This window comes from Canis aureus, chromosome 9, assembly GCF_053574225.1.
Source record: "Canis aureus isolate CA01 chromosome 9, VMU_Caureus_v.1.0, whole genome shotgun sequence".
Classification (NCBI taxonomy): Eukaryota; Metazoa; Chordata; class Mammalia; order Carnivora; family Canidae; genus Canis; species Canis aureus.
Window position 1 is genome coordinate 25,243,177 of NC_135619.1, and position 21,757 is coordinate 25,264,933.

Genomic DNA, 21,757 nt, shown 5'->3' on the forward strand with positions numbered 1-21,757 from the left:
ATTATTATTATTTCATCTCATTCATTTGTTTTTGGAGCACTTGATTGATTATAGAATAACTAACAAATCCTGATACCAAATGGATTTCACTAGACAAACGGCCTCAATTCTTAGAGATTAGATAAATGGAAAGCATTTGTTAAATAGGATTCTAAGTAGTGATTACTCTTATTGCTTTTTTGACCTATTCTATAAAAGCAAGCAGGACAGTTGGATTCCAATTCATTGCATAACTTTTAAGGGTGATACCCTAACCCAGAAATGTCAAAGTGAGCTGACCTAATGAAGGAGTATGCTGCCTTGTCCAAAATGAACACCAGGATCTCAGCTCACTTACTGAGGAGTTTCATTTGGACTTTAAAAGGGAGTGTAGGGATGCCTGGGTGGCTTAGCGGTTGAGCAACTGCCTTTGGCTCAGGGCGTGATCCTGGGGTTCTGGGATTGAGTCTGCATCAGGCTTCCTGCGTGGAGCCTGCTTCTCCCTCTGTCTGTGTCTCTGCCTCTCTCTCTCTTCTCTGTGTCTCTCATGAATAAATAAAATCTTTTTTAAAAATAAAATTAAATAAATAAATAAAAAGGAGTGTAGTTGTCCCCTGAAATGTACTTTACCGGTCAAACAGTTGATGCAGTAAAAACGCAGTCATCAAAGTTGAAGGCAATTAAGATTCAGATCCCATCTCCATCATTCCAAAAAGCAAGCACCAAAGACAGTTTGCTAGAGTTTTGCCATTTCTTTTAGGAGAACAAGATAGGAATGCTGCATACGTAGTTTATGCTTCATGATTCAGTGCTTCTTGCCTCTAACTGCTGAAGCTGAGAGGCTCAATATTCACAAAAGGAAAACACTAACATTAACAGACTTGCTAGTTCTTTATCCAACATCCATTCTCCCCTCCTGCCTTAGTAACTGAATGCCAGCTTTAAAAACATCAAGTATGTATTATCAACATTTTATTTTAATTTAAAATGTGTAAGGGCAGACTTCCTTTCTTGTCTTTTGATACAGTGCCAAAGTCCTTTCTTTGAATGTCTGTTGATTGTAATCCTCCATTATCCTTCTTGCATAAACCACACTCATAATTCATATTCTAAAATCTCCAGGTTCAGCTTCTTTCAAGAGGAAAGAAGGCATTTGGGAAACAATAAATGTACCCCCTTTTCACAGTTTGACAACTTTTTTCCTAGGCTTTTACAATTATATCCCTACATCTGACAGTATTTTTTAAATAAAATTTGCCTTCACGATGCATTTCCAAAGTGTGAACTTTATTTTCATAAAAACAAAGACTTTATTTTTCCCCACTTAAATATTTATTATGAGTTTAGTTAAATGATATCATCATTTAGTTAAATGATATATTGACATGTCAGGAATATACAAGTATGGAAGCAAATAAAACCTAATCTTATAAAAAAAAGTCTCAATTAAAGGGACCAAAAGGGGTAGCCCGGTGGCTCAGGGGTTTAGTGCTGCCTTCAGCCCAGGGTATGATCCTGGAGACCCTGGATTGAGTCCCCTGTCGGGCTCCCTGCATGGAGCCTGCATCCTCCCTCTGCCTGTGTCTCTGACTCTCTCTCTCCTCTCCGTGTTTCTCATGAATAAATAAATAAAATCTTAAAAAAAGTAACAAAAATAATAAAAATAAATAAATAAAGGGACAAAAAGTGAACAGCTTAATTTGATTCAAGCCTCATAACTATGGTGATCTATGGTGACCCAGCACACCTATTCAGTATTAGAACATTTGAGAGAGAATGGAGAATTTAGTTTTATCTAACAAGTGATTAAGTAGAGTTTGGATATTAGAGATTTTACCATAAGAAATATTTGCCATCTCTTCTCAATCATAGAGTTTTTTTTTTAATTATGACTTTCTCAGCCTGTCTTATCTCTCTGTTGTTGGTGTTTAAAGGGAAAAAAAATATCCTTGAGACAAAATCTCATGTCTTTATTTCTAAGAGGATCCTCAGCTATTAGTTACTCTGATGGGCTGAATTTCATTCCCTAAAAACTCATGTTGAAGTTCCTACCTGGTACCCTAGAATATGACCTTATTTGGAAATGAGGTCATTGCAGATGTAATTAGTTAAGATGAAGTCAGGCTTATGTAGGGTGGTCCCCTAATCCAATATGAATGGTGTCCTTATAAAAAAAGGGGGAAATGTGAAGACAGAAACACCCACAGGGAGAATACCATGTGAACATGAAACTGCAAGGGAGATGTTGCATCTCCAAGACAAAGAATGACAGATGCCAGAAAATGCCAGAAAACCACTAGAGGTTAGAAGAGAAACATGGGACAGATTCTCCCATATAGTCCTCAGAAACCAGTCATGTAAATTCCTTGATCTCAGACTTCTAGTCTCCCGAACTGTGAAACAACAAAGTTCTGTTGTTCTAGCCACCTGCTTTGTGGTACTTTGTTATGGCAGCACAAGGAAACTAAAAGTTGCTCTTTGGACCAGTTTATCCTTAGGATAGAGTCATGGTAAGCTAAAATCTGATTCCATCTGATTTCTACTTGTCCTTTTCTACTTTTCATATTTAATAGGCAAATATTCTCTTATTTCTTCATATGATATCCTTTCAAGCTCTTTCACTACCCTGGTCTCTCTTCTCCTAATGTATCCCTAAATTTAGTCTGGTGCCTAAAACTGAAAATGGCATATGGTCTGGCTAATGCAAAGTAGAGCAAAGAATGAATCACCCTTGTTCCAGACACGATTCTTTCAAGTGACACAGCCCAAGGTGGCAATTTTGGCAACCACATTAATCTGTTTACCCACATTAAATGAAAATCTTAGTTTCCACACATACTTCTCCTAAGGCATGTCTTCTGTATTTTGTCCTTGTTGACACTGAAGCTTTTTTTGGGGGGGTGAGGGAGTCCATGAATAAAACTTTTTTTTTTTAATTTTTATATATTTATGATAGTCACAGAGAGAGAGAGAGAGAGGCAGAGACATAGGCAGAGGGAGAAGCAGGCTCCATGCACCGGGAGCCCGACGTGGGACTCGATCCCGGGGCTCCAGGATCGCGCCCTGGGCCAAAGGCAGGCGCCAAACCGCTGTGCCACCCAGGGATCCCCCATGAATAAAACTTTAATGTTTATTCCTGCGAACCCTCATTTTGTTGCTCTGTCCCATCATTCTAGCATACTGAGTTTGACTTGGAACCTAATTCAATCAAGTCACTGGCGAAAGAGTTGAAATGTAGGGCAAGGGCAGATTCCCTAAGTCATGTTACAGAAACTTTCTCCAAGCCAGCATTTATCTGTTAAATAGCAAACTGGGATATACCTTATCAATCAGTTACCAGGAAACATAGCTGTACTAACACCAAGCCCATATCTCTTCACAGGTTTCAAGAAACTTCCAATTACTTTAATAAAATCCAGATAAGCTTTATATCTACCCTTCCTCTGATCTACCAGCCTAGCAATTCTGTCAAAAAAAAAAAAGGAAATGGTACTAGTTTGGCATCACTTGTTCTTGGAGAAAGCAGACTGACTCTTAGTGATCCCTGTTAAGGAATGTAACACATTTCTTCATTTCTTGAGAAATTGACTTCCAAATTTAGCTAAAATCATATCAAAATTCATTATGTGGTTTTTTCTTCATAAATCTAAATGAGCTGCAAAATTTAGCATATTTAATATAATCATGATAAAATTAAATCTTAGTTCATTTTAGGAAGTCAACCTGAAATTGCCTAAGTGATGAATAAAGAATGTTTTTCAATGAAAAATACATTTCTAGCTCGCAGGACTGCAGTTGTTTTGATCATGTAAAAAGAAGCTACATGCTTTTGAAAAAAAAAATGTGGCTTATCTTAGAATTGAATTAGTGACTTAGAACTTCAGTGCTATCTTCCTAATAGCTATCTGGAGCACTTTTTCCTGGTCATACCTCTAATTCTTCATTTACACTCTTTCCTTAAATAGTTACTTGGCTCAATCCCTCAGTTCCTTCTAGGATTTTGTTTAAAAGACCCCTACCCCCTCTCTTAAAAAAGCATACTTCATCGCTTTCTATCCCCTTTATTCTTTTGGTAACACTTATCACTTGGCGTTTTTATGTTTGCTTGTTTATTTATATATGTTCTATCTCTTTCACTAGAATACAAACTATATAACAGTAAATATATTATATAGATATATAAATATATCTATCTATATATACATCTATATATATATCCCTTTTTTTCATATCTATGTGCCTAAGGTTTGTGCCTGGCACTTAGCAAGTTCTCAACAAATATTTATTGAATGATGAATAAACAAATGCACAAACATCCCAATGATACTGTTAAATAAGCACATCATAACCAGAACAGAAAGTGGAAATGGGAAAGAGGACACAATCAAAAACCCAAATCACAATTGAAATAAAACTCTTCAAATATGTTACAAATTAATTAAATGTAAAACTATTCAATTAAAACTATAATATTTTAGATGCATGCTTACTCTTTAAGAGACATAATCTATAAGTATAAAATGATATAATTATCCAACAATGCTATCACATTAATTGCTTACAAAATATCACCATGTTTGTAATTAATGTTTATTTCTCATTTATTATATAAAGTTCCTTCTTTATTCATATTCTAGAATAAGATCTGATTCAGGAAGAAACTGAGTCTCAGCTGTCTGCTCTCTTTATCTTCCATTTTATCTTGAACCTCCCATCTTTACCATGTTGGAATTCATATATATATATATATATATATATATATATATATATATATATATATATATACATCTTAACTACCTATGCTATGAGTCACTATCTTTTACAATCAAAAAAAAAAAGGGGGGGGGGAGTTCTTTAAATGTGTGGTTATTTAAATAAGTGTCCAGTTTGGGTTTGACTTGAGTTGTCAACATTTTCTTGGTTTATATTAATAGTATGGCATTTAATATTCATTAGAAATTCATAATGTCTTTGAACAATGGATAATGACTACTAATCTCCTATTGACAATGCCTGAGTGTCCCAAGGTTTGTTTAAATGAGAAGAAAATGTGGTACTACTAAATATGGCACAAAACTATAAAAAATTTACTCTCCTCAATGAAATGTGAGGAGAGTGCACAGAAGTTACTTTAATGTGGTGTTGAAACTGAACCAACCAGCCAAACTAATGAGTAAATAAGCAGCTGATGGATATATGTAATATTTATTAATCAAATTATTCTAGTGTCAAGTAAACAACTAATACCTTATAATGTAAGGTAATGTAATGTAAATGGTACCTTACATTCTACAGAATACTCTCACATAGTTTCAATTCCAATATGAGTTAACTCCATCAGTAGATGCTACTTTTAGAATAGAAATTTCTCCAGGATGCCCCAGCCTTTGCATTAGGAAAAAAGTTTTTACAATGTTGATCCTTTAAAATAGGTAAGACAGCAAGAGCACTCTCATTCTTTGTCATTTGCATTTAATGGAGAAGGGAGATGACTGACCAGGATGTGGTGTGGAAGAGCTATGAGGTCTAGGGAATGTGAGGACAATCAACCACTGCAATGGGGTCAAAATCTTTCTGTCCATCTTGACTGGGAACTTCAAAATGATACTGGCTGATCTTTGCATTTTAGACCATTCTATAGAAAGTCTAAGGGGATCTTGTTGTTCATGAACCCTGTATCAAAAGTTTTTGTGATAGAGTGATACTGAATGGTGATTAATTGCATTGGAACTAGAGTGCATGTAAGTATATGAATGTAAAAATACCTTCATCAACAGATTAATTATAAACCAGGTCATAACTCTGAAACATGGTACAGAATGAAGCTCACATTTTCTATGCTGCATTAAGGAGTAAACATGTGGGAAAGTTTACAGCTATTTATCTCCTTCTGAGCATTACATTGATTGATGTTAGTGTATTAACCCAGGTAAGCAAGTTTTAAAGCAAGAAAAAAAAAAAATAATGGTTTTGCTATTGGCTATTTTAATCAACCAGAGCTGAAAAGAGAGGGAAAAATTAATAGTAATGAAAAGTGCTGAGGAAAAAACATATTTATCTGTCTATAAAGTCTGTTGCAAGGTTTTCCTATTTTAAAACAGCATTATTGAGCAGGCTGTGTTAACTTTGCCTTTTGGCAACTTAAGTAAAAGAAAACATTTCAGTTGCTGTGATGGAAAGTAGTGTTTACCACTATCGTTTATATTTAACATATCATAGTCATTTTTAAAGTGATTTTATTTGTCATGTTGAGATATTGGTTTTTTTGTTGTTGTTTTTGAAGGTTTATTTATTTACTTTTAGAGAGAGAGCAATGTGCTTAGGGAAGTGTGCATGCCAAGCAGGGGGAGGGGCAGAGGAAGAGGGAGAGAAAGAATCTCAAGCAGACTGCTGCTGAGCGTGGAGCAGGATCGGAGCTACACCTCAGGACCCTAAGAGATCATGACCTGAGCCAAAATCAAGATCCAGAAACTTAAGCGACTGAGCTACCCAGGTGTCCTCAGATATTGCTTTTTTTTTTCTTTCCATTTTGAACTGGTCAATTCTAAGAATCAATTCTAAACAGACCATTGTTTTCTAAGAGTCTGCTCTTAAAAATTATGAACATAAAAGTGAGATGAGGAAACAAACATTACAGAAGGCTGGGCTACATCCCTCATGAGATGTAACATGTAGATATAATATAATAAATATAAAACATGTAAATTTCCATTTCTCAGCCTACTAAAAAAATGATACGGCTGCCTATTTTACCAGTCTTTAATATTCTAAAATGCTCTAGAAGAAATTTAATTCAAATGTTATTACAAAGTAAAAAATAATAAAAAAGAATTAGTAAAAGATTTGTCAAAGATGATAGTACAATCCCTTCTTTTTATTTTTGGAAAGAAGAAAGGTTTATAATTCATTTTAATTTTACTTTGCTTGTTACCAGTAAGTTTCTCATTTGTTCAGAAATTATATGGATTCTATGGATGTGCTCATGAATGAGACTTTTCTTGATGGAAAGTGAAGTCATCATATTAGAAGAGTCCCCATGAGGGAATTAGTTATCTCTTTGCTTCCTGGTAGTACCATTTTTTTTTTTTAAGATTTCCTTAAAAGTTAGGCTCAAATGTTTCCAGAAATAGATATTTCACCTTAGCAACAAACTCCCTTGCAATCAGTAGTGCACAGGGAAAGAACACAGACTGTAAGGTCAAACAGATCTTAGTGACTAGACGAAAAAAATATTCCAAGAGGAGAGAAAAGTGAAAGGAATAGTAGGTGGTTAAGAATTTAAAGCAAAGAGATGGAAGAAGAGAAAGAGAGAGAGCATGTGGACAAAAAACATTCATGTATTGTGATAAAAACTAAGAGAATCTCATTTTAATATTTATTTTATATCCCATCCTTTTCTTGAGTGTGTTAATAGAACAAGAATATTTAGTACTATCAAATGCTTAACTTCTTTTTTTGGGAAAATAAAAAGCCTATTGAGGTAATTACTGACATTTCAAATAAGACTAGACTTACATTCTACTCACATCTAGAAACCCTTTTCCCAAAATCATTATAAGGTGCACCTTTTATAAAATATCTACATTGTTTTGAGACTCATGCACATGGGTAAAGAAGTAGCTTACCATGTGATGTTCTTGGAGAAAAGTGAGCCAAAGCTTACTACATTATTAAAGTGATAGTCTTAACTAAATTAGTTGCTGCAAAAAGAAAAAAAGAAAAAAGGAAAAAATAAATAAATAAAATAAATAAATTAGTTGCTGCAAGGTAGTTTTTCAATCTCACACATTAGAAATTAACCACAAATCCAACAGTAGAGGAATCATCCAGAAAACTTTTTGCTGTATTCTGGAAATAATCTCTTACAAAAATATGACAAGGAAACTGCATTCTGTAAGTAAGACAAATTCTACAGCATATTTTGCCCACACTGGGTATATTTTTGCTTTTCTAGTAGAGAGGAAATGAAAAATCCTTTTGCTTAAAATATCACCTGCAGTCATTCAACCTTGCAAAACCCTTTGCTGGATGAGATGTGTTTATTCAGCTTTTCAGTGTATTGCGAGTTAGGATTAAGAGTTCTATAGAAACTTCAATGACATAAAAAAAAAAAAAATCTTTCCTCATCCTTGTAGCAGTCACGCAGTGACATGCAGTGGTGTTGTTTGTATGACCTTGAGAATCTAATTTCTAAAATTGGTGAAGTACTGGCTTTGTGTCCAGTGTACTTAGTTCATAATAACAGGTAGTCCTCACCCTTCGATAACTCTGATCCCATTCCATTTCAGTTGTTCATCATGGATGTGGAATATAGCAAAGACTGTGTGAGAGCACACATGTGCCTGGAGGCCATCTGTGCTACCTATCTTACTTTATAAAAGGAAGACTAAGAAACCTAATAGAAAATCATCATTTTAAACTTGCTTCCTGAAGGCATAGTAGGGCAGCAAACAACGCATATAAACCCTCCTGGGGATCCCTGGGTGGCGCAGCGGTTTAGCGCCTGCCTTTGGTCCAGGGTGCGATCCTGGAGACCCGGGATCGAATCCCACGTCGGGCTCCCGGTGCATGGAGCCTGCTTCTCCCTCTGCCTATGTCTCTGCCTCTCTCTCTCTCTCTGTGTGACTATCATAAATAAATAAAAATTAAAAAAAAAAAACCCTCCTGAATTTCGCTGTGTGACAGCATATCAAATAAGTGAGGGACTGACAAGTGCCTGTCAGTGCCAATCAACAACATGAGAAAGAGGTGTTGCTCTTGACAACTGGAGACTTCAGGGTCCTGAGTGCAGAAGCTCTTTTAAAGGGTTCCAGCTGTCATCTTATGCACATCAGTGAAGCATATTAATCTGTTCCATATTGTTTGACAAAGCTGTGGTAATTATCTTCTCATCTCCACAATGTTTTCATAGGAATCATTTATGAAGTGGTGATGTTTAGTGGGAAGCAAGAGCTAAACTCTCTAAGGGGAAAAAAAGGGTATATCTGGCACAAGAAAAGCACACATCCTCTCTCACTCGGTGGTTTTTAGTTTTAGTGGAATTTAGATAAACACCAGACATGTAATTCACATGGAATTTTACCGCCTTATGCAGTAGAAAACCTGAACCACCATACTTGCCAGTCCAACAGACTCACTTCAGTTGTTATTATTTCTTAACAATAGGAGGCATTTTTAAAAAATCTACTATCACAGTATCATAAAGGAAAGAACATATGGACACCCAAAAGCAGGAAGTACATAACCTCAGAATGTAACGCAGGATTTTAAATGAAATAACTTTAGCTTCATGAAAAGCTCTTTGCATTACCATCATATCACATTCCCCTTACATCCCAGGCTGATGAAAGACAACGTTTATCCTCCTCCATAGATCAGAGTTTGGAAAATACCGCTTTAAGTGATACTTTAGAAAAAGCAAAAAGGCCTTTTAATAGTTGATGAAAATTAAGGTTTATCATTTCTGTAGCATGCAGTTATATCCTTGAAAGAATGACTTACCTGCCGCTGCCAAAATCAGTGACAGATTTTGTCACAAGCTGTGAAAGAGGCATCTGTGTGACTAATGGCCTGGCGCACACATTCACTTGGTGGCTGAGTGCCAGGGTTTTCTCCGGATGGTTCGCTTCCGACTCAGATGTTTCTACTTAAACAATTCCTGAATGGGACTCTGAAAGCAATGTAATTCCTATGGATTCTATCTTCTTATCTCTAAACTCCATCTCCTCCCCACTCACCCTATTGTGAGAGGCTTCTCTTTCTAATTCTGCAGAAAGGCTTTTTTCCTCAGTGGAGGACCAGAGGAAATAAAAAGTGGGTCACTGGAGGCAGAATGTTTGAGTGCCAGACAGACAGTGACATACCATCGGGATATAATAATATGACCTGGATTTCTGTGAAATGTTATCTATGCATGGATTTATCTGTAGACCAAAGTATTCTGTCCTACTGGTGAAGTGAATCCCTCTTCTTCATCCAGGAACTACTGCCCCTCTAGATTCCACCAATCAGGCCTTTTTTGAAGACTTTCTTTGCCCTTCCCCATCCTACCCAGAACAAAGGGTAAATTAGATGAAGTCAAATAAGGTGAAACCAGACATAAAATCAGGCCTCAAAATATATGTTGGGAACTCCTATAAGCTTTCCAGAAATGGGTTACAACTTGAGCTTTATACTTGCTAGCAAATTACTCAAAGCCAGAAGCACAACCCAGTTATGGGTCAGTGTTTACACGCTTATAGGCAAACCAGTTGCAAAGTAGAAACTTCCATGGCTGGTACTGACATGAGAGAGAAATTTCTCCTGTGGGCCCTCATAAAGAGAAAACTGTGTAATGTAGTAAAGAATCATTAACAATAGCCTCATAGTAAACACAGTGCATTTGAAAGAACTGTTCCTTCTAGCATCACTCAGAATAAGCTTATGGCAAAATGCCACACCACAATTTAGTAAAAGTATTTCCATGGGGACCAGACAGTGTTCCAGAATTTCTGCTTGTCTGGCTTAGATGGAGTAGATTTAAGAGTAACCAAGTGAATGGACAAACTGCATGTCCTTCAGACAATCTTTCATAAATATCGTTCCTCCCAGCTGAGCTTCTGATAAGTGTTGAATGGCAGTGACTTGAAGATTATATTCCCTGACAAGTACCTGGAGTGAAGCTATTCTGTTTTTCTAGTTAAATGCAAAGCCATATGTTTTAACAGCTCCTCAACCCAGAGGCCATATTGACATTTTCTTATGAGAGCTGATGAGTCTGACAAGAACAAATGCTTGAAGAGAAAGCCACTCCATCTGCACGTGGAGATAAATAAACGGGTATCCACTGGTAGGGCCAAGATTCTTCTTAAAAGTAATTACTCGCCTCAGAAATAAAAGGATGATCAAAGTGCCAAAGATCAGTGCTGCACAATAAGAACACAACAATTTTAGATCATGTTAATTTTGACCTTTTAACAAAACATCGTGTCCACTTGTAGGAACCAAATTTTGTTCCACCCTGTTACCACCACCTGCCTCTAAGCATATTTCATTTCAATCTATCCCAAAGGAAGGAGAGTGCTACTCAAAACCAAAGATATTTTTTGTGTATTTTGCTAATGGGTTGGTATTCATTGCAGTGAGGAAATTAAAGGCCAGAAAAATGGCTGACTTTCTGTCTTATACATGCTTGCTTGTAAAAGAATGAAAAGTACGGATAGGGTTGGATGTTACCCTTCTGGGAAAAACTGCAGCCATTCTTCTCTCCTTTCCTCCTTTCTAACTCTTCCTCCCATACTTGGTAAGATGGTCTGAGAGAGTGCTGGTAAGAACCTTTGCCTCCATAAAAGTTTTTAGACAGGCAGGTTATGCTGGCTCTTCTCTCACTTTAAGGAAAAAATATTTTGCTCTCACCAAAATGGCCAAAAGGAGCTAACCACTGGTTCAACTACAACCTAAATCACCAAATTCCATGTAGGAATTTGGGACAAAAGCCTTTGCTCTAGACGAGCCCTTCACATATTAATTGCCCACTGAGGCCTTTAAGGGACCCTGATCAAAGGCAATCTATATAGATATACAGAAAAACATAATCATAATATTGTGACAGTGGTCAACGGTGAAACAACAATGCCCTGGATTTGTTGTTCTTTGGAAAAATGCAAGTTTGAAATAATGTATCAAGAAAGACGTTAGACAAATTTTAAATAGATCTGAGAGATAATTATCTATAATTTGAGGGGAGCATAATTACCATTCATAAAAATGCAGGGGCAGAAAAGAGACCAAATCCCATCAGAAAGTTGATAAAGTTACGTTAATTGGCAAGAGCATTAGGGTCCATGATAACTTGGGCAGAAAAACCTCCACTCCACTGTAGATTGTATTTAGCTTGAATTTTAAACTATTTATACAACATGAAGAAGTATTACCAAGATCCAACCAGAAAGTTATTTGAAGTCTATACATTTGGGGGCAGTTTAATTGGTTGGAAAAGTGATGGGGAAGAAGTTATTCATTTTTTTTACAAATACGTTTTAGAATCCCCCAGGAAACTCATAAATTTGAAAGTCCTGTTCTAGATTTTGTCTCCAATTCCATTTCTAACAGTAAGACTCAGGTTTTCACATATAAACTTACTATATGCAAGTATTATAAGAATTTATAATTTAGGAGAGAGGAACAGATGTATATAAATACAGAATCTAATATTTCTGGAAAGATATACAAGAAAACGGTGCCAATAAAGGAAACCATAAGTGATGTTTATTTTTTAAGTGATATTTAATGTTAACATATGTACCTATTATCTTTAATTATTTTTAATATTTTACAATGGGATTTAAAATTGAGTCTAAAAATACTTTTGATTTCTTTTTTTTTTTATTTTAATTTCATGTATCACCACACTGATCAACCCTGGGTTTAGTAGGTATTTTGTGCATTGTTGTTATTGTTTGTGTTTATTTTATTTTGATATATACTCTTTATCAACCTAGAGATTAGGAAACCAAATTCCAAATATTCTAAGGCAGAGGATGGAAAGAATTTGCTTATCCTTAATGACAATTTGTCATTAAAGACAGAAATAAAAATCTTCATTTCTCAATACCCAAAGCAGTTTTACAAAGTTCATCCTGGCCTCCAATTTTCTAGGGCTTCAGAACCACTACCTAAAATCTTCAATAGAAATTTTCTTTATCCTACTGGGCCATGGAGTATATTCAATTTGGTGGAACACGTTAATTGAAACATGTAGGAGAAAGCTCTGCTCATGGACAGGAATATTACAGATCAGGGGCTGGGCTAGAGAAACAGTGACATCAACCCCTAGTTAAAAGGGTACCTGAAAGCACACTTCATGGGACAGAAAAAGGAAAAAACTTACACATAGTTATACTACCACAGTTGAGATTTCTCACAAAGTGAATCCACACACAAGGCACTATGGTATGGGACGGTCTTCTTCTATGTTCTAAGAAAAGCTCCAGATTTACATAAGATATAAATAAATATATATGTATACATATCTATATTACATGTGTGTATAAGTATCTATAAGTAACATATAGGGCAGCCCGGGTGGCTCGGCGGTTTAGCGCCACCTTCAGCCCAGGGAGTGATCCTGGAGATCTGGGATCGAGTCCCACGTCGGGCTTCCTGCATGGAACCTGCTTCTCCCTCTGCCTGTGTCTCTTCTCTCTCTCTCTCTCTCTCTCTCTCATAAATAAATAAAAATTTTAAAATATATATAAGTAACATATATATGTAATATATATATATATATATATATTAGCAACATATTCTGTTAGCTTTTGATTTGGTCATCAACATCCATCAAATGTTCATACTATCCTTCTTTTTCGTTTGTATAGGAATATGTCACGCATCTCTTCATCTCATTTTCTAAGTTACTAGAAAATTTGATCCCTGGGTAAAAATTTAAAATAACAGAGACACAGCTACAAATGTTCAGCTCACAAGCAATAGAATAATTTGCAATCCACTTCACCAGTGACAGCTACAGTCAGCGACCTCATGCCAAAGTTAGGCTTTCTCATGGTAAGCTACACTGTGGAGCATGCACAATATACGAATCTCTGCTTTCAATCCACTCATTTATTTACCATTCAAGAAACAATTTGGAATGCAAGTAAAAGCAAGTTTACAGGAATAATATTACATCACTTATTTGAAGACTTCAAACTAAGTTCAGATCAGAACTGTACAAAGTATCCCTCCTAGGAAAGACCACTGTGCACCATTCCTGTCCTGGCTCTTAGCATGCTATTGGCACAAATTACTAAATTTTGGAGAACTTAGAAAAGGAATTTTGAGCATCTGCCATGTATCTTTAACTTTTTATTTGAAGGAGTTGATTGACCAGAAGAAAAAGCACATGGAAATAAGTTCTGTTACAGAGCACATTGCTTATGTACAATGAAAGAGGAAGAGGTGCAACTGTGTTCCAAATGAAGCTTACTTGATTGGTAGAACACAATGACTTAATGTCTTGGAAGCATCTCCACTTAACTGGAACATATGAGAAAATTCCGTTACAGTCGCACCCACTACCAGCTAAAAGGCTCAACATTCAATGCTCCAAAACCACACAGAAGAAGGAACCTTTTTTACTGCAGGAATCTTCTTGCCCATTATTCATTCAGTTATTCACTCTAACTATTATAAAGCATTCGTAAAAATTAAAGTAGCTTCATTAAAAATGCATGTCATGGGGAACTTCCTCCCTCCTCTCAAAAAACCCCACAAAACTCAATATGCAGTGGATGAAATCAAACTTGGTTAAATTTTATTCACATTTTATAAATATAAATGGCTAACAGTACTAATTAGAATATTTTAATATTTTATGCAAGATTTATGTCATGTATAAGAATATGGTATGAGGAAGTTTTTCTCACACCAGAACTAAAGGTATTCTAACATTTTATGTCTATTAAATATCAGTACATAATCAGCCAGGTCAGATTTCTATAAATCCATAAGGATCATAGTGTTGGGAGAATTCATCTAAGTTCATCAACTTTGTTTTTCCTGATGCTCCCAAGGAAGAATTTTACTTTCTTCAAAAAAATATGTTGGAAAAAAATCTAAACACAGAATAGTTAGAGTAATCAACATAGACTAGTCACAGGGATTAACTCTGGTGACAGAGTAGTAAGGTTGGAGGTAGGGAGTTGAAGTAAGATTGCTCCAAAAGGGACTCTTGATTGATCACTATCACCTGGAGCTTTTTTTATTATATTTATTCTTATATCATTTGTAGAAGTGAAAATAAATAAAATAAATATGTATATATTAAATAAACATATAGAGATAAACAGGAAGGAGAGAAAGAAGGAAGAAAAAGAAACAGTGTAGACATACACATCAGGCTGAAAACACAGGATGACAAAATTAGGCAGAATTCTTAACTAGAATTAAGTGCTGATGTTACCCCAAATTTTGATGAAAACTATAACACCATTATATGTCTGTCCATATGAATAAATAAAATATGAAAAACAGTCTTGTCTAATTATGGCCACTTTTCTCAACCTCTCTGGACAGGTGTTCAACTTCCTTTATTTTCTCTTCCAAGTTCCTTAACTGCCTCCCTGCTTTTAATATCTCTCCTGATCCAAGGGATCTTTTTTAAATCTCACTCTTCATTATCCCTAGCGAGTAATCACTCTACAGCCATCTGGACCACCCTTTACTCTTTATTTTGCATTTACTTACAGTTTACATGTCTCGCCAATATTTTAATGACTACAAAGGAACAGACCCTTAGGACAAAGTGCCTGGTATGACCAGTACAGGAGGATGAGGAACTAGTTTCTAAAAATCTGTTTGGTTTTAAAGGTCTTTGTAATGTGGATACTTTTTCTCTCCCAGAATGCTTATGAAAGGCTTTATAGTAGCCTTTTAACTAAGAACTAAATTCAATATACCCTTTGGAATTAGGCCCAGTACCTTCTGGTTTAAAAACCAAATCATCTTTTCCTTTGTTTACATATTATATCTTGCTTCTAAATCTTATTTCTAAACTTGTAATTAGTCAGATTCAGAGGTATTAAATTTATAGGACAATTCCTTACTCATTTAGAAAACATTTTGAAGGTTATTTTAATTGACCAAAAATTGTATCCATAATGAAATAAGAGCTATTTTTTTTTCTACTTTTTCCCTCAGGGATAGAATAAAATGCTCTATAGATTTATTTAGGGCACATCAAATCCAGAATATTCATGAATATAATATCCTCTGCTGAAATCATACAGCTCCATACAATTTGAATGAAACATTCTAGTAATAAAACATTTAACATTTACTAAGTATTTAATATATGCCAGGCACTGAGCCATGGGGCAGTAGGGCAGGGATTCCACAAAGCCAATTAAAACTACAAGAACATTTCCAGATGGATTTTAGGTAAAGTCAGAAAGGGGAATGAGCCTTCTAAAACTTGTTAGATTAGAAGAGACTATGGATGTTAGGATTTGCCTTGCCATTTGTCTGCAGCAGCCTGCTAGCTGACACAAATATTCCATTAACCAGTCTCCTCTTTCACCTCCTTTATAATCATATCTCTTAAACATAGGTTACATTGAGCTTCCAAAAGATTCCAGGAACAAAGAAATCATATCTATCTACTTCTATATGCTTCTCCTCTAATTATTAATTTTAATATATTGTATACATTTTTAAACTTTCATTAAATCCTTTTAGGGCAAAAGAAGCATATAAATGAACTAAATATTGTTGATTTGCAATCTCTTGACACACTGTCATTACCCAAGTCTTGCATTTCTTTCTTTGTAGTGGACATATCTAAAAGCTTTGAGTGCTCATTTTTCAGTAGAATTAGATAAAATAGAATTAGTAGTATAAGAGTAAAAAGAAATCAAATTAAGTAGAGTCTACTAGTGAATCAAGATACAGAGAGCCCTGAAAACAAATCTCCAGTTTCCAACTCTCTACCCAGCCATTGGAAATCTATTAGGAAAAGATTCATGTTTGGTTACAACTGTAGTTTGGCAGCTTAAAATTTCCCTCTTCCTAGATGTTGTAATCTACATAGGGACTGTCTTTCAGAAAGCATTTCAGTGAAATTGAATGGACATTAAATTTCAAATATAATAGCATGAATTTCTACTTTTCTATTGACACAGCTTCCTAACAAATAGAATATTCCACAATAGAAAAAAGAAAACTATTTATCAAGTCTGTTACAGACAAAACCATCAATGTCAGTTATGGTCCAGAAAATCCAATTTAGGATTTGTCTGAGGAGGAACATACCTCCACCTCCTCCTCAGGAAAGGCAGACCCCATGGTGTAATTCATGATGCATAACAATGGCTGAAGCAGGAATGCATATAAGTAATGCACACCTGTGTATGCTGCCACACGTTGCAGGAAAATCTCTTAATAGAAAAGAGCCACACGGTTATCTAGAGACTATTAGGCATGACTACTTTTAGCTAAGCAACTCTTCATCCACCCACACTAGGAAATTACAGGCTTGATGTTAACTGTAGCTATGGAAGTATTACTTGAAAAATTAATTTTTATGTTGTGCAAACAGGTAGATAAACCAGGGAGAAAGTGCCACTGATACAGACAAGTAGTTTCTCTAGAGTCCAATGAGACCATCTGTGTCTTTTCCTGAGATTTTTCCTTTGGTTACATTTGAGCTGCAACATCCACTAGTAGCAAATGTTCTTATTTCAAAAAGAAACACCAGGGAAGAACAAAATAAAGTAGTTTTCCTTGTGACTGTCCTTATTAGTATGTATGCTCAAATGCATCAAACTAATGAGGCAGTGTCACTATATGGAACAGCTGTATTGAGTATTCAGGAAGTTTCAGTACATTGGAAGGATAAAACAAAAAAAAAAGCTATTAGTTAAACACAAGTAGTCGTAAAGTAATAATGAAGAGAGTCAAGCAATATGTTGACTTCACTAATAACTACTGCATGCGGTGTAAAGGGTGGAATTTTAACATATTCATTTGTTTCCCCAAGCATAAATTACTAAAAGCTACATTCTAAACAAAGCACATCGTGTAAAAACTTTATATGGTACAAAGTGTGATCCTAGTACATTTAAATTCTCCATTTTATTTAGAAACAGGACAAAAAGCACATTAACTTCTAATATCATCAATATGATGCTCAGCTTGTTTGTTTAATCTTAAGATTAAAATAAATGATATCACCATTTTGCACATTTAAGTGAAAAGCTCGTGAAAAACAATAAGATTTGGAGAAAACATAGACAAAATCTTTAATCTTTATCCTCAGAATATGATAGTAGAAAAATTAAACTCATAGTTAAATCATGCTGTGAGCATTCTAAAATTAAGCAACAAGTGACAATTGTGTAATTAGAAACAGAAAACAGGAAATATTTAATCCTTCTTTGCATTGTTACTTAATGCATTCCATTATTAACTGAATATTTTCCATTGTAATAATTCTACAATCCATTCTAGTCCCTATAAACACAGCCTATCTATTGTATCATTAGATACAGCTCAATAAAACCCCAATACCAAAACTCTCCAGATCTATCAAAGAGGTAGGAATAAGGATTTCTTTTCATTCCACAGACTTGAAATTTTATAGATTTTTTTGCTCACAATCACAGAACATGCTGGAAACCCCTTTCAATCGACTTTTCCCTGAAAATGACAGAGTAAGTTGAGGGATATTTCTCCAGAAACTATATCTGTAGCTACTGCAAGAATATCTAAGGAACAAAACAGTCCTTTTCCCCCTCCCTATGCAATAGAATGCACTGCCTCAGATCCTCTAAACTATGTGCTAATCTTCAGCTTTGTCAGGTCTCTTTTTTTTTTTTCCTTAAGAGTTAAGCATAGATAGGTCTAGATAAAACTGTGAAATTGGTACTTTATTTATAGTGCCTCTTCCCAAATTCCTCCTCATGCCTCACTTTCTCCTTCCACTAATACCCTAGACTCCTCCAAACCTTCTGTGCCCTAATATTCTTCCCTGAATATAAGAGTCTCCTTGGCCCAGCTTTTATATACCAATTTGTTAATTCATTCAATATTTATTGAGCACCAACTATGTACCAGACACTAGACACTGCAGTAAGTATGCCTTTCCCTCCCCTTCTTTCGTGCATGCATGAAAATAGTCATCTGTTCTGTGTTCTATTCTTTCAGGGTCCTGTTCCTATTGTTTTGATAAGCATGGATAAATGCTAAGATATTGATGTGCTCAAAAAAAAAAAAAAAAAAAGATATTGATGTGCTCAATTTTAATGGCCAAGTAATTAAGCTGAAATATTCCTTCTTAGAATTTTGGGGGATCACAGGGTATTCCTTAAAATACAGGTCCAAACAGAAAACTTAACTACAGTGTAATAGGTCAATATAAAAGAGACACCAGGACTAAAGTTGGCTGTCCTACAGAAACAAGCTAAATACTCTGAGGACTAACATCTGCAGGGAAAAGTAGAAGGAAGATCATCCAGGTTGTCTAAGGAGAGTACATTATTTGCAACTTTTACTTCTCACCTGCATTTCTGTAAGTATCCTCCTTATTGGAGTGACTGCTTCCAGTTTTGCCCCTCCTTAATCTTTTAAGGAGTCCAGTGTCATCTGGAGTGAAGTTCCTGAAATATATTTTGGGGGGCACTTGGGTAGTTCAGTGGTTGAGCATCTACCTGTGGCTCAGGTCATAATCCCGGGGTCCTGGGATAAAGTCCCACATCAGGGTCCTAGCAGGGAGCTCGCTTCTCCCTCTGCCTATGTTTCTGCCCCTCTCTCTGTGCCTCTCATGAATAAATAAAATCTTAAAAAAAAAAAAAAGAAATGGTATTTTTTAACTACTGCTACATAACTATTAGTCCAAAACCAAATTATTTCAATTTTATTATCTCCCCATTTCTGTAGGTCATGAATCTGGATGAGGTTGCTTGGTCTTCTGGCTCAGAGTCTCCCATAAGACTACAATCAAGGGCTACAGAAAATCCAAGACTGAGCTGAGGAACAATCTGCTGGCAAGCTCATTCATGTGCTTATTAAGGACTCAGTACCTCTTAGGCTACCAAACTAAGGGTTTCATCTCTTCTTCACTCTATCCTATAGCCATGTTTAACTACTTGTAACCATTTAGTTTCCGAAATGCACCATGATTCCTCTTGGACCTAGACCTTGGCACATTCTGTTTCCTTTCCTTGGAATGTCACTTACAATAAAGTGTGTGCATTACATAGTGTGTAAAGCTTTGTGTCTATAAGAGATTACCAAGAGAATAAGTACAGAAAGTTCTCCATTCTTATTTTGACTCCACTTCTGTCACCAGATACCACCCCATTGTTTTGCATCCCATTGCCACAAAATTCTTCAAAAAATTATCTGTATTCTGTTTCCTAACCTCTCACCTTCTCTCTTAAAACTACTTTAATCAAGGTTTTATTCCTATTGTGTTATTCAATTCAATGATCACTTCTCTGTCCTGATAATACTTGGCTGTCAGGAGTATTTAACACAGCTGATCACTCCCATTCTCTTTGCTGTGCTTTCCTTATTTGGTCAGGACCACACTCAGTTTTCCTTTACCCTCACTAGTTACTCCTTCTTGGATTCCTTTGAAGATTCCTATTTTTTTCCATAAGAAGCCCAGGACTTATTCCTTTTCTATTTTATCCATATTTATTCCCTTGATAATCTTTTTCAGATTCAAGACTTTAAATACCATCTATATGCTAATAACTTCCAATTTATCTCTCTAAGGCAGACCTCTTCCCTGCACTACAAACCTGTATAGTCACTATTACTCTTCAGCTCTAAATGGATATTACATCATAGAGGGTCCAGATAAGAAACAGAGGTCATTCTAAGTTAGGAAATTTGAGGAGACTTAATTAACAAAGTGACTATTTAAAAAGGTGTGAGCAGAGTGTAGGGGAACCATGGTAGGCAGTGCAGTGTCTCTGCATCAATAGCACCAGAGCTGTTAAGACCCCATAAGGCCAAAGTGATGAGGGGAAGGAGCAGTCAACAGCAACTGGAAGGAGCAAATTGTGTAGATAAGACCACCAAGAGAATAGTAATAACATTTAGTCAGGTAACACAAAGAACTTGTGGAAAACCTTGCTGTGGGAAGCCAGGATTATAGATTCATGATCCCATTTTCTTTCCTCCCTCCAGCCTGTGAGTTCACCATTGGCTGATCACAATCAGAAGCCAAAGGGTAAAGGGATCCCACTGATGAAATGGACATAGATCAATTTCCTGGGGTAGAGAACAAAACAAAGAAAAGGAGAGAAAGGGTGTCAGAGAACAAAGGGAAGATATTCTACAATCATGTGTAATAGGCATGTCAAAATTAACATTTCTAAAACTGAACGTTTTCCCTCCAAAACTGCTCCATCTTTAGCCTTCCTCTCTCATAGGATGTGACTCTATCCTTCTGGTTGCTTATACTAAAACTTTTGGGGTCATTCTTGAATCCTCTATTTCTCAAAAACCCACAAGCTATTCTGTCAGGAAATCCTATTGTTTCTATATTTGAAATATATCCAGAATCCTACCACATCTCAGCACTTTTGCAAGACCATTATCTCTTGATTGAAAAACTACAACACAAAAAAGGTAATATTGTATAAATATTTAGGTTATCAATTTTTGTGAAACATCTCTAAAGATTCATCTACATATGCATATGAATGTTCCCTTGTTTTAATACTTGCAGTAAAAATTACATACAATTCTGCTTTGTGAATGATATTCCTGTCCCTATTTGTTACCCCTCTTTTTTTTTTAAATAAATACATCAATACAGGTGAGAGATTAGGAACTGCCTTCAATTATATAATTCTAGTTTCACACAAAGATTTGAAAGGGCCCAGAAAAATTACATGTCTGCCCCAGCAAGTCTGTAGTGGTAAATGAGGAATGGGAGGCAGATTACTAAAAATAAATTTAAATAATCTTCTTTTGTAAACCATGCTAAGCTTTGCCTGTTTGAGTCAGTTCTGGCAAAGAAATTCTGACTATGACAGTAAAAATGTGTGGATATATTTTGAAACTGTTCCAGGCCCAGAAAATGCCAAAATAATTAGCAAGTTTACAAACTGGGCTGTGCTACCCTTTCTAAAGCAATACCACAAACTTAAAAGTCTTTCTCACCTTCCTCATTGTCTATTTTTGGAAAACAAGTTGCTCTAACTTTTTCAACAGAAATGTGAGTAAAATAATCAGTTAATATCTTCATAAGAAACAGTTATCATTTCAATGGCACATTAAATTGGTGTTA

General features: G+C 35.6%; 1 protein-coding gene across 9 annotated transcripts in view; it reads right to left on the reverse strand.

The window, feature by feature from the left end:
- FSCB (fibrous sheath CABYR binding protein) overlaps positions 1-21,757 on the reverse strand; it is a 295,780-nt gene that overhangs the window by 59,831 nt on the left and 214,192 nt on the right. For 8 of the 9 annotated variants that reach the window (XR_013386138.1, XR_013386140.1, XR_013386139.1 and 5 more), the window contains one exon: positions 20,592-20,733. The exons of the other annotated variant lie outside the window; for it this stretch is intronic. The gene's annotated coding sequence lies outside the window, so the exon portion shown is untranslated. The remainder of the gene's footprint in view (positions 1-20,591; positions 20,734-21,757) is intronic. 9 annotated transcript variants of the gene reach the window in all.